The 10728-nt window shown below is 46.7% G+C and overlaps 1 protein-coding gene across 7 annotated transcripts in view; it reads left to right on the top strand.

Annotated features, from left to right (window-relative positions):
- Window positions 1-353: 353 nt before the first annotated feature.
- The window catches only part of NAV1 (neuron navigator 1), a 287649-nt gene continuing 277274 nt past the window's right edge, over window positions 354-10728 (top strand). For 4 of the 7 annotated variants that reach the window (XM_055109792.2, XM_055109787.2, XM_055109785.2 and 1 more), the window contains exon 1: window positions 354-765. The gene's annotated coding sequence lies outside the window, so the exon portion shown is untranslated. The remainder of the gene's footprint in view (window positions 766-10728) is intronic. The other 3 variants (XM_055109794.2, XM_034943490.3, XM_063602017.1) reach the window with 3 other exon arrangements.

Below are 10728 nucleotides of genomic sequence, written 5' to 3'. Positions count from 1 at the left end.
GAGGTGGGTGCCCGGGGTCAGAAGTCGGGTGGAGAGGCTGGCCCATCCATCTGTCCCCTTCTCCTAAAGAACTGCGGCTGAACCAGCGAGCGGTACCCGGACGACATGTGGGGGAGGGAGGAAACCCGGCCTGGAAGTGGCGGTGGCGGGTCCCCGGGCAAAGGAAAGGCTCAATTGTGCAAAGGCTTCCTGCCCTGCCAGCTCGCGGGTCCGCCACCGAGCAGCCGCCTTTCTGCGGCCAGCCTGGGAGGCGGGACGGGAAGGCGAAGGCAGCAAAGGGTTACGGGAATAGCTTTCCAATGACAAAGTCTGGAAGGGACCCATGCCTCCGCCCCTCTGCGGGTTAAACTGGCACAGTGCAGGGGGAGGAAAGCCAGGGCGATCGGACGGATTCTCTCCTCCTGCCCGCCCCCCGGCCGCCAGGCACTCCCCTCCTGGGCCCGCCGTGGAGGCAGCCGGCGTGTGCCTGGGGCAGCGGGTCACGAGGCTCCGCCCCGGCCGCCGGGCCCGAGGGGACGGCACTTTGTTCAGGATGCCGCCTCCCTCCTCATTGTGGGGCCGGGGCCGGCGGCTGCCCTAGTGCGGGGCCCGAGGCTGGAGTGCGCGGCGGACGCCAAGCCTGGTGCGAGGGGCCGAGGCGGCCTGCGGAGCCCCGGGAAACTTTGTGCTCGCGAGAAGCGGACCCCGCACCCGCGCTGCCCTTGGGGATGCGCGACTCTGCGCGGCTGCGGCGCGGACCCGGAGCCCGGGCGGGCAGGCGCTCCGGTGAGTGGCCGGCGCGGGGCGGTCGCGCGGTCGCGGCGCTGAGGGTCTGCCGCTTCCAGTTTTGCGAGGCTTGGGTGGCAGGTCCTGCGCGGCCGAGACCAAGTCTCGGGGTAGGGGAGGTTGGTGCCCGAGGGAGGCTGTGGGCTGGGCTCGGGAGAGGCGCTGGAATAAATAACAACCAAGATGCTCGCGGCTTCCCGGGAAGGTGTGTGCCCTTTCGACCCCTATGGGACTGACTGCGCGTTTGATTCTAGAGTTGACTCTCCGGGGGGCTGCCTAACTTCAGTCCCTCTGAGCCTCAGTTTCCTTGTTGTGAAATACCCACAATTTAAAGTGCGTTGAGATCTTATCATCAGGAGACACCAGGTGCTGCGTTCTTATACTCGCACCCACACGGCAAGCACACACCCTACCCGCACCTCTGCCTTTCGTTGAAGCAAGAGTTAACTCCTCCCATCCCAGCAGGAGCCAGCGGAACAGCTGGGGCAGGTGACCTCGCGGGCCGTTCCAGAAAACGTTCCCCGCACCCCCGGGATGCGCCGGGAAGCGCCCTCCCGCCAATCTCCCGGAGGCCGTCCTCTCTGGCGCCCGCCCAGTGCGTCTGGGAGCGGAGAAAGTGGTCCCGGAGGAGAGGGGAGGGAGGAGAACGCAGAAATTGGGTGATCACGGGGAGCTCACCTGAGCGCTCCCGAGGCTTGGGCTCTGGTCCCTGCTAATCCCCAGAGCCGATAAAAACTGGTCATAGGATAAAGAAGCAGCTAAGTCTGCAGCGGGCAGAGGGGAGGCAGGAACTGGAGAGGACGCGAGTGGCGGGTGGCGGGGGCGGTGTGTAGGGGTGACGTCCACCCGGCAGAGAGGGTTCCTTGTCCCCTGGAGCCGAACACAGGAAAATCAGCTGGTGAGTCAATGGGACTTTGTTAGGATAGTCACAGGGCGCAGCTGGCGCCGGCTTAAGGGAAGAGCTGGATCCCCCCTTGATAACATGCTGTTTATCTGGCTTCCTGTTTCAATGATTGGGATACCATTGGCTCGTTCAAATTCAATGCTGAGAAGCCTGTGGGCACGTTCGTTCATTGCGCAAAAGCAGAAGGCTTGCCTGGGTTTTCATCTGTGGGCTAGCTCTTGTTCCCCCTACATGAAGTCCCCGGCTACTCACTTGTAATGGGACTGGAGACTTCGCAAAAAGAATGGCCTCCCCAGGAGGAGGATCTGACGATCTGACACTGCAGAGACCTTGGCTTCCTTTAGGCCAGAGACATATATGATTCCAGCTTGCTTACGACATTTTTTAAAATCCTGCTTTGACTTTTTGTTGGTGTGTCTTTGGGATTGACCTAAGAAGGGAGACAGAGGGAACAGCTCTATGGATTTTGTCTTCTAAGATGAGCTTCCTAGTAGTATGTGCTTTCACCATCAGTTTTTAGGGGAAGTTTTCAATCATCGGTTTGTAGTTCTCTATCTGGCTGTGTTGCTAACCACCTGGATGATCAGAGAGCAAATAATTCCTCATGTCTCTGTCCTGGTTTTCACTTCTGTAAAGTGGAGCCAGGAAAAAATCGCTACTGTTGGAAGAATGAAGAAGGTTTTTCAGATTTGGGCTCCAGCCCCTAGGGTCTATTTCCTGAACTTTCCAGGTGAAAGAGAACACCAGGTGAAAGAGAACACCATTTCCAGGTGAAAGAGAACAGCCCCTGATCTGCACTTCTTCAGCAGTTTATCTGATTTCCCTTGGGGCAGGTCTCACATTCTGCTTTGCATTTTTTGTTTTTGTTGATTGTCAGTGTGCCATGCTTTGTATTTTAGATATTTGGGTGTTTGTGCACATGCCTATCTTCCCGTGAGTACCTTCCAGCCAAACACCCTATCTGACCACCCACAACACTCAGCACACAGTAGGCACTTTATAGATGCTTGCCAAACTAATAGAATTGGGGAAAAAAACTAAGTAGCATTCAAAGGCCTCCTATCTCACTTAAGTGCCATTTATTCATTCTTTGGGAGTTAATTTGCTCCCCCAGACCCCCTCTACTTCTTTTTCCCTCAAAAGCAGTTCATAAAAATGTTGATTTGCCCACGGGTAAGTAGGCAAGCTTTGAATATTTGGGCTTTTTCTGGGATCTGGCTTCTTTGATAAACCTTGGCCTGGGGAAACTGAAAACAAGAATGCTGTTTTGGCCAGGTGCGGTGGCTCATGCCCGTAAGACGGGCGGATCACCTGAGGCCAGGAGTTGGAGACCAGCCTGGACAACATGGTGAAACCCTGTCTCAACTAGAAATATGAAAATTAGCTGGGTGTGGTGGCGGGTGCCTGTAATCCCAGCTACTCGTGAGGCTGAGACAGGAGAATTGCTTGAACCCGGGAGGCAGAGGTTGCAGTAAGCCGAGATCATGCCATTGCACTCCAGCCTGGGGGCCAAGAGTGAAACTCCATCTTTTTTTTAAAGGAGTGCTGTTTTTCCTTCCTTGCCTAATCTAGCCCCCTCCTGAGTCCCTGTGAACCTCTGGTATCAACTCAGTTTGGGCCCAGTAGAAAGGAGTGGCCTAGAATAGAAAAATCTCCTATCCATCTTTTACAATTTGTCTCTCTTTTTGCCTTCCTATTTCCAATCAGTGTCACTTCCCTCTTCTTTTACAGTTCTTTTGACTTCTTGAAGGGTTTGGCCTTTAAGAAAAACCAGAATGTCAAAGTTAAAAGGATCTCCACTCCTCCCAACCCCTGCCCTTCTCCCCTTTACAGGCAAGAATCAAGGCCCACTGAAGGGAAGGGATGGGCTCAGAGCTACACAACTGGGGTACTGCAGAAGCCCGCCTAGAATGCAGGGCTCCTGGCTTTCAGTTTAGGGCTCATTCCCTTTCAGCAAATCACTGGGAATTTTTATCTTCCTAGCGTTTCCATCTCAGCAGATGTTACTTAGCTCTTAGCTAGAGAGAGGAACAGAAATATATTAGGGTCAAGACAGCTATCTCTGTGATGGAACCATCTATCAGCTTTTCGAGTCTCTGGAACATGGAGAGCTAAGAAATGTGGCAATACTTGGCAAACACTTCGTCTTTCTGGCCCCTAGTCACACACAAAAAATAATAATTAGAAACACTTTTAGTTCCTTCTTCAACTTAAAAATACCCCTCCAACTAGTCTAGCGAAAAACACCCTCCACAGTAAACCGTTTCCTGGGCCTAATCTGTTCCCTTAACCTCCTGGGAAGGCTGACTCAGGCCTGATTTCCTCCAAGAGGCCTGCGATTTTGCTTCCCAGCGTCCTGTGACTCTTGAGACGTGAAGCGAGGCAGGATGGCTGAGACCCAGGCCACTCTGACCTGCCTGTGGGTGTGGTTCAGGTTCTTACACATGTCCTGTGCAGTTCACACTACCACCCCATCAAATCTATTTGCTCTACTTAATTTTAATATGAGATGCACTAATATGCATACAAAATTAAAGGCTCTGATGCATGTGCCTCTGCCAAGGACCATTACTAACAAGATGATTCCACTTCAAAAGACTGCAAGACTGTTCTGATATCCAATCCTCAGATGCTCTGAAAGCTTTCATAAATGGAATTGTTTCTTAATTTCCTTTTTGGCTTGTGCATTACTGGTGTGTAGAAACACAGCTGATTTTTGTGTGTTGATCTTGTCCCTTGCAATTTTGCTGAATTTATTAGCTCTAGTAGCTTTTTTGTTTCTGGATTCTTTGGGATTTTCTATACATAGGATCATGTCAACTGTGAATAGAAATAGTTTTATGTCTTTCTTTCCAATTTGAATGATTTTTATTTATTTTTCTTGCCTAATTGCTCTGGCTAGAACTTTCAGTATAATGTTGAGTAGCAGTGGTGAAAGCAGACATCCTTCTCTTGTTCTTGATCTTAGGGGGATTTCTTGATTTTAGCCTTTCACCAGTGAGCGTGATGTTAGCTGTGGGCTTTTCATAAATGTCCTTTGTGTTGAGGAAATCATCTTCTATTTCTAGTTTTCTAATCATTTTTTTTTTAATCACAAAAGGGTGTTGAATTTTATGTCAAATGCTTGTTTTCTGTATCACTCGAGATAATCCTGTGGCTTGTTTATTGTTTCCTTCATTGTGTTAGTGTGGTGCCTTACACTGATTGTTTTTCTTAAGTTGAATCACTCTTTTATTCCTGGGATAAATCCCTCTGAATTTTTTTTATCTGCAAAGTTTCATTTTTTTTTTCCTTTAAAAAGACAACAAAATTTGACTAAGTGCTAACATTTTACATTAGGATGGGTTGATGTATTTAATTATACTTTTCATTATAATTAGTGTACTTTAAACATTTAACAATTATATTGTGGTAAATATGTATAACCTACAATTTACCATTTTAGCCACTTCTAAATGTACAGTTCAGTGGCATTAAATGCATTTGCATTGTTGTATAACCATCACCTGTAGCCATCTCTGCAACTTTTTTACCTTCCCAAACTTAAACTCTGTACTCATTAAAGAATAACTCTCCATTCCCCTTCCCTCCTCCCCAAGGCCCCGGCAACCACCATTTTACTTCCCATCTCTATGAATTTGTCAACATTTTTTAATAACTAGAAGTTAGGCATTAAAGGGTTAAAGGGCTTTATCTTCCTGTCTTCCAGTTTCCCACCAACTCCCTCCAGCCGGAGGGGCCACCACTGGCCCTGATGCAGAGATGAACTGATTGCTGGTCATCCTGAGACTCAGAGGGCACCACGCCCAGCCTCAGCGCAGGCTTCATTTCCTCTAGCTCAGGGGTTCTCCATCTTGGTTGCACATTAGCACCACCTGGGGAGCTTTTAAAAATGACCAATTCCTGGGCCCATCCCCAGAGATTCAGCTTCACTTGGTTTGGAATGTGGCTTCAGTGTCTGTCATTTTTAAAAGCCCCCTAGGTGATTTTGATGCACTGTGAGGGTTAGAACTACTCAGTGGTTGAGCTGATTTACTCCCTGGAACCCTTGACTGGTCACAGCTTTCAATGACGCAATTCCCTCCCCATCTGGTCGGTAATACTGACCCACTTTACATCCCTTCCCTGATTTTAAAATCCATTTGTAAATAGAGTAAATGCCAACTTCTGTAAAATGAAACTTTCAAAGTTGGAAAGAACCTTAAGTGTCATGTAGCTTTTTCTATTCCAGATACATCAAATCCCCCTAAAACATCCCCCTCAGAGGTCATCCAGCTTGGACACCTCTGTTGCTGGGGCATTCCTGCAACACTATGTTGAAATCATCTTATTCTATATTTGGACAGCTCTGTCTTTCAGAGTTCCTCATTGTATTAATCTGTCATGGATATGACTTCCACCCATCGCTGAAAGATCCCAAAAGCTTAGTGGGCTTCACCAAAAGGCATCCCTGAATAAAATGGAGGATATTCAAATAAGTCATGCAGAATAAGTGTGATTGCCTACAGAGTGTCAGCCTTTCAATATTTGGGAACAACTACCATGCATCTGTCCCCATCTTTTCTTCTCTGGTCTCAGCAGCCCCACTTCCTTCAGATTTTCACTGGATGTGTCCCCAGGTTTTTTCAAGGAAGGTTGATATATGACGTAGTAGCAAGATTGTGGACCATGACATAACTAAGACTTGAACTCAAGGTTCAAACATTGACTTTGCACCTGAAGTCCTTAGCGAGATGAGCATTTAGGAAATATTGGCAATTGAAATTATATCCTCCACATGGGCATCATCGCTACACTCTGTGTGACCTTGGGCAGGCCATGGAATCTCTTAGAGACTCTGTTTCTTCCCCAGGAAAAGTGGAATGAAAATGCCTTACTCCTGGGACAATGTTTTCCAACTTGCCTCAGCTTTCAGTCCTAACCTCTTCCTTCTCCTCCTCGTCATTCCACAAACCCACACCTGCATAGATTCCTATGATCTGGCAATTTCAAAAAATACAGTCAAAGAGTGATTGCATGAATCAAGTGAGACCATGTCAGACCTGACTCAGTCTCTGGGAAGCTCAATGTGTGTGCTTAATAAATGCCAGATTTAATGTTTTTTCTTTTCTTTTTTTTTTAAATTAATTAATTTATTTTTATTTATTTGTTTTTTATTTGAGACAGAATCTCTCTCTCTGTCACCCAGGCATGTAGCTTTTTCTATTCCAGATACATGTTGGCCAGGCTGGTCTCAAACTCTTGGCCTCAAGTGATCTGCCTGCCTCTGCCTCCCAAAGTGTTGAGGATTACAGGCGTGAGCCACTATGCCCAGTCTCATCCTATTTCTTACTCACCTTCCTCATTATATGCATCACCCTTTAAATGCTAGTTTCTCTTCTTTGAAGGTGTCGTGTCCAGAGTGAGGTGCACCACTCCATTTATGAGCTTACTGGCACAGGTTAGCCATAGGCAGATCACCTATTTATTATCAGATAGACAAAGCAGATTTTCTTTTCAATTTGTAGATTGCCCCTGAAAACCAGAGAACTGGGCTGATGCAGAAGGGATAAATTAAGGCATAAAGGAACGAGTCTGACTGTATCTTTGCTCTTTACTGTTTGTTGTTTAGTTATTTCATCTTGTTTTGGTGTTATCTAATTTTTTGGTAGACTTCAAGCATAGCATAGAATAGGTCCATAATAAAGGATTGCAAGAGTCAGTTACCAGTGCCTTTTTCCCAGTTCATTGGTGCAGATAATTGAGTTGACTGGGAAGGAGTATCTGGGTTCTGGGTAATGCCAAGATACCAACTGCTCTCTTCCTGCTTTTCCTTTAACAAAGGAGAGACAGCTGATGAGACACACGGTTAGGGGGCCCCAGCCAGGACCCACACAAAGCAGCTGCCTGCCTTGTCTCTCATCTGGGACCATTCTGTATGGCCCCTCTGGCTCTCCTTCCCCAGAGCTTCAGGAAGAGGGCTGGATTGCACGGCATACCCTGCACTATTGCGTCCTGCCCGTTGGACCCTGGCTTTTTGTGCTCTTCATCGCCCTCTGGGTATAGTTCGCTTTACCAAGTAGATTTAGAAGGTGTCAGCCACACTTACCCCTACCTCACTGGGTGAGTCTGTGGAAGCTGCACCCTCAGGGCCCATGCCCAGTTCCCAGGGGGAGGGGAAAGGGCCACATGACAGTTAAGGTGCTTTCCTATGGTGCAAGTTCCCCCACACACAAGGTTTTATTTTGAAACCGTCAGATAAGTAGAGAAGGTGAAAGACTGACTAGTATGATGAATGTCTACATTCACTGATTGTTGACATTTTGCTAGATTGCTCTGTATATAGATCAATCTATATAATATTTTTCTGAGCCATTTAAGAGTAATTTGTTGCCAGGCCCAGTGGCTCACACCTGTAATCCCAGCACTTTGGGAGGCCAAGGTGGGTGGGTCACGAGATCAGGAGATCTAGACCATCCTGGTCCAACATGGTAAAACCCCGTCTCTACTAAAAATACAAAAATTAGCTGGGCATGGTGGTGGGTGCCTGTAATCCCAGCTACTCAGGGGGCTGAGGCAGGAGAATCACTTGAACCCGGGAAGCAGAAGTTGCAGTGAGCTAAGATGGCACCACTGCACTCCAGTCTGGGAGATAGAGCGAAACTCTGTCTCAAAAAAAAAAAAAACAGTAATTTGTTGACATCATGATACTTAACCCTTCAACACTGAAGCATGTTATTTCCAAAGAACAAGGACATTTTTTTTTTTTTTTGAGATGGAGTTTCGCTCTTGTTGCCCAAGCTGGAGTGCAATGGCACGATCTCAGCTCACCGTAATCTCCGTCTCCCGGGTTCAAGCGATTCTCCAGCCTCAGCCTCCCGAGTAGCTGGGATTACAGGCACGCACCACCATGCCCGGCTAATTATTTTGTAATTTTAGTAGAGACGGGGTTTCTCCATGTTGGTCAGGCTGGTCTCAAACTCCCGACCTCAGGTGATATGCCCACCTCGGCCTCCCAAAGTGCTGGGATTGCAGGTGTGAGCCACCACACCCAGCCAAACAAGGACATACTTCTATGAAGCTACAGCACCACAATCATACCCATTAATACTGGATTTAACAGAATTGTTTAATATATGGCCATAATCAGATTTTCCAGTAGTTTCCCAAATGCCTTTTTGAGAGTGCTGTATACTTTTTCTCAACTCACAGCCTGCTCAGTTAAGGCCTAAATTGAAATTTTCTCTCTCAGCAAAAGGGAAATAAGGTCATGATCCCTAAAATTGGGATAGTGAACCACGGGAGGAGAAGCACTTTGACTTATATCATTTCATGTAATCGTTCCAACAACTTAGCGAGATAGGTACTAGTATTCTCTCCATTTTACTGGTTAGGAAATTGCAGTTCAGAGAGTTATCTAAGTTGCCCAAATAGTATGAGCCATTATTACCACTCCATGCTGCATGCCATATGTAATGATAGAAAAATAAGAGATTATATTTGTAAAAACCTGCGTCTTTTACATTCCACACATTCTGTATCCTCTTCACTAGGTCTTTTTTTAAATTATTATTATTTTTTGAGACGGAGTCTTGCTCTGTTGCCCAGGCTAGAGTGCAGTGGCATGATCTCGGCTCACTGCAACCTCCACTTCCCAGGTTCGAGCAATTCTCTGTCTCAGCCTTCCGGGTAGCTGGGATTACAGGCACCTGCCACCATACCCGGCTAATTTTTGTATTTTCAGTAGAGATGTGGTTTCACCATCTTGGCCAGGCTGGTCTGGAACTCCTGACCTTGTGATCTACCCACCTCACCCTCCCAAAGTGCTGAAATTACAGGCGTGAGCCACTGTGCCCGGCCCACTAGGTCTTATGAGGTGTTAGCACATGCTATGCTGTCCCCATTTGACAGAGGAGGAAAGTGAGGCTCTAAGTCTGGGATTTAATAATATTTATGTAGTCACGATCATGTAAATGACATTTACTGATAATCTTTACGCAGAGCTCAATATACTTAGTTGTGGTTGCTGGGCAGGCTGTAAATAGCTATCAATAAAGGTGTAACTGCCAAGGCAGGAGGATTTCTTGAGGCCAGAATTCAAGAACAGCCTGGGAAACCTAGCAAGACTCACCCCCCAATCTGTACAAAGCATTAAAAAATTAGCCGGGCATGATGGCACATGCCTATAGTATGGTCCTCCTGCCACAGCTACTTGGGAAGCTGATATAGGAGGATCGATCACTTGATCCCAGCCAGGAGTTTGAGGTTGCAGTGAGCTATGATTGCACGACTGCACTCCAGCCTGGGTGACAGAGCAAGATCCCATCTCTTAAAAAAATAAAAATAAATAAATAAGTGAATAAAGGTGTTATTGACTGAAGAAGAGAGGTAGAAGAGGGAAAAGGAGGGTCTCTAATACTCTCCTCTTCTACTGAGGGGATTCAAGAGTCTGTCAAAGTGTTAGAAAACAAGAAACCAAATTTTAAGATCAAAGGTACAAGATAACTCATAAAAGTAACTAAAATCAAATATTGGGAGGAAGAAAAGGAGAAAGAGAGTCGGGTTTAGTGTAAGTGCTCTAAACTTGTCTAACTCCTTAGGTAATGATAGATATTGTCTACTGGTGACAAAACAGGGAATAGTTATTAGTATGTTATCTAGAGTTTACGTGGATAACCACCAAAGGAGCTAATAACAGAAAACTATTTGGACAATAGAATGGAGTTGGGAAGAGGTGGGACAGGAACTGTTGCTTGTTATTATAAGGTCTTCTGTACAATTTGATGGTGACCACCCAAAACAGTAGTGAGGAAGGCAGGCTTTAAATTCAGATATTCTAGTTTTCTTGTTTTCTTGTTTTCTTGTTTTCTTTCTTTCTTTCTTTCTTTCTTTCTTTCTTTCTTTCTTTCTTTCTTTCTTTCTTCTTTCTCTCTCTCTCTTTCTTTCTTCCTTCTTTTCTTTCCTTCCTTCCTTCCTTCTTTCTTTCTTTCTTTCCTTCTTTCTTTTTTTGACAAAGTCTCACTCTGTCACCCAGGCTGGAGTGCGGTGGAACAATCACAGCGCATTGCAGCCTCAACCTC

Source organism: Pan paniscus, chromosome 1 (genome assembly GCF_029289425.2).
Source record: "Pan paniscus chromosome 1, NHGRI_mPanPan1-v2.0_pri, whole genome shotgun sequence".
Taxonomy (NCBI): Eukaryota; Metazoa; Chordata; class Mammalia; order Primates; family Hominidae; genus Pan; species Pan paniscus.
Note: the sequence above shows the minus strand (reverse complement) of the source record. Positions and strands in the feature narration are given on the sequence as shown.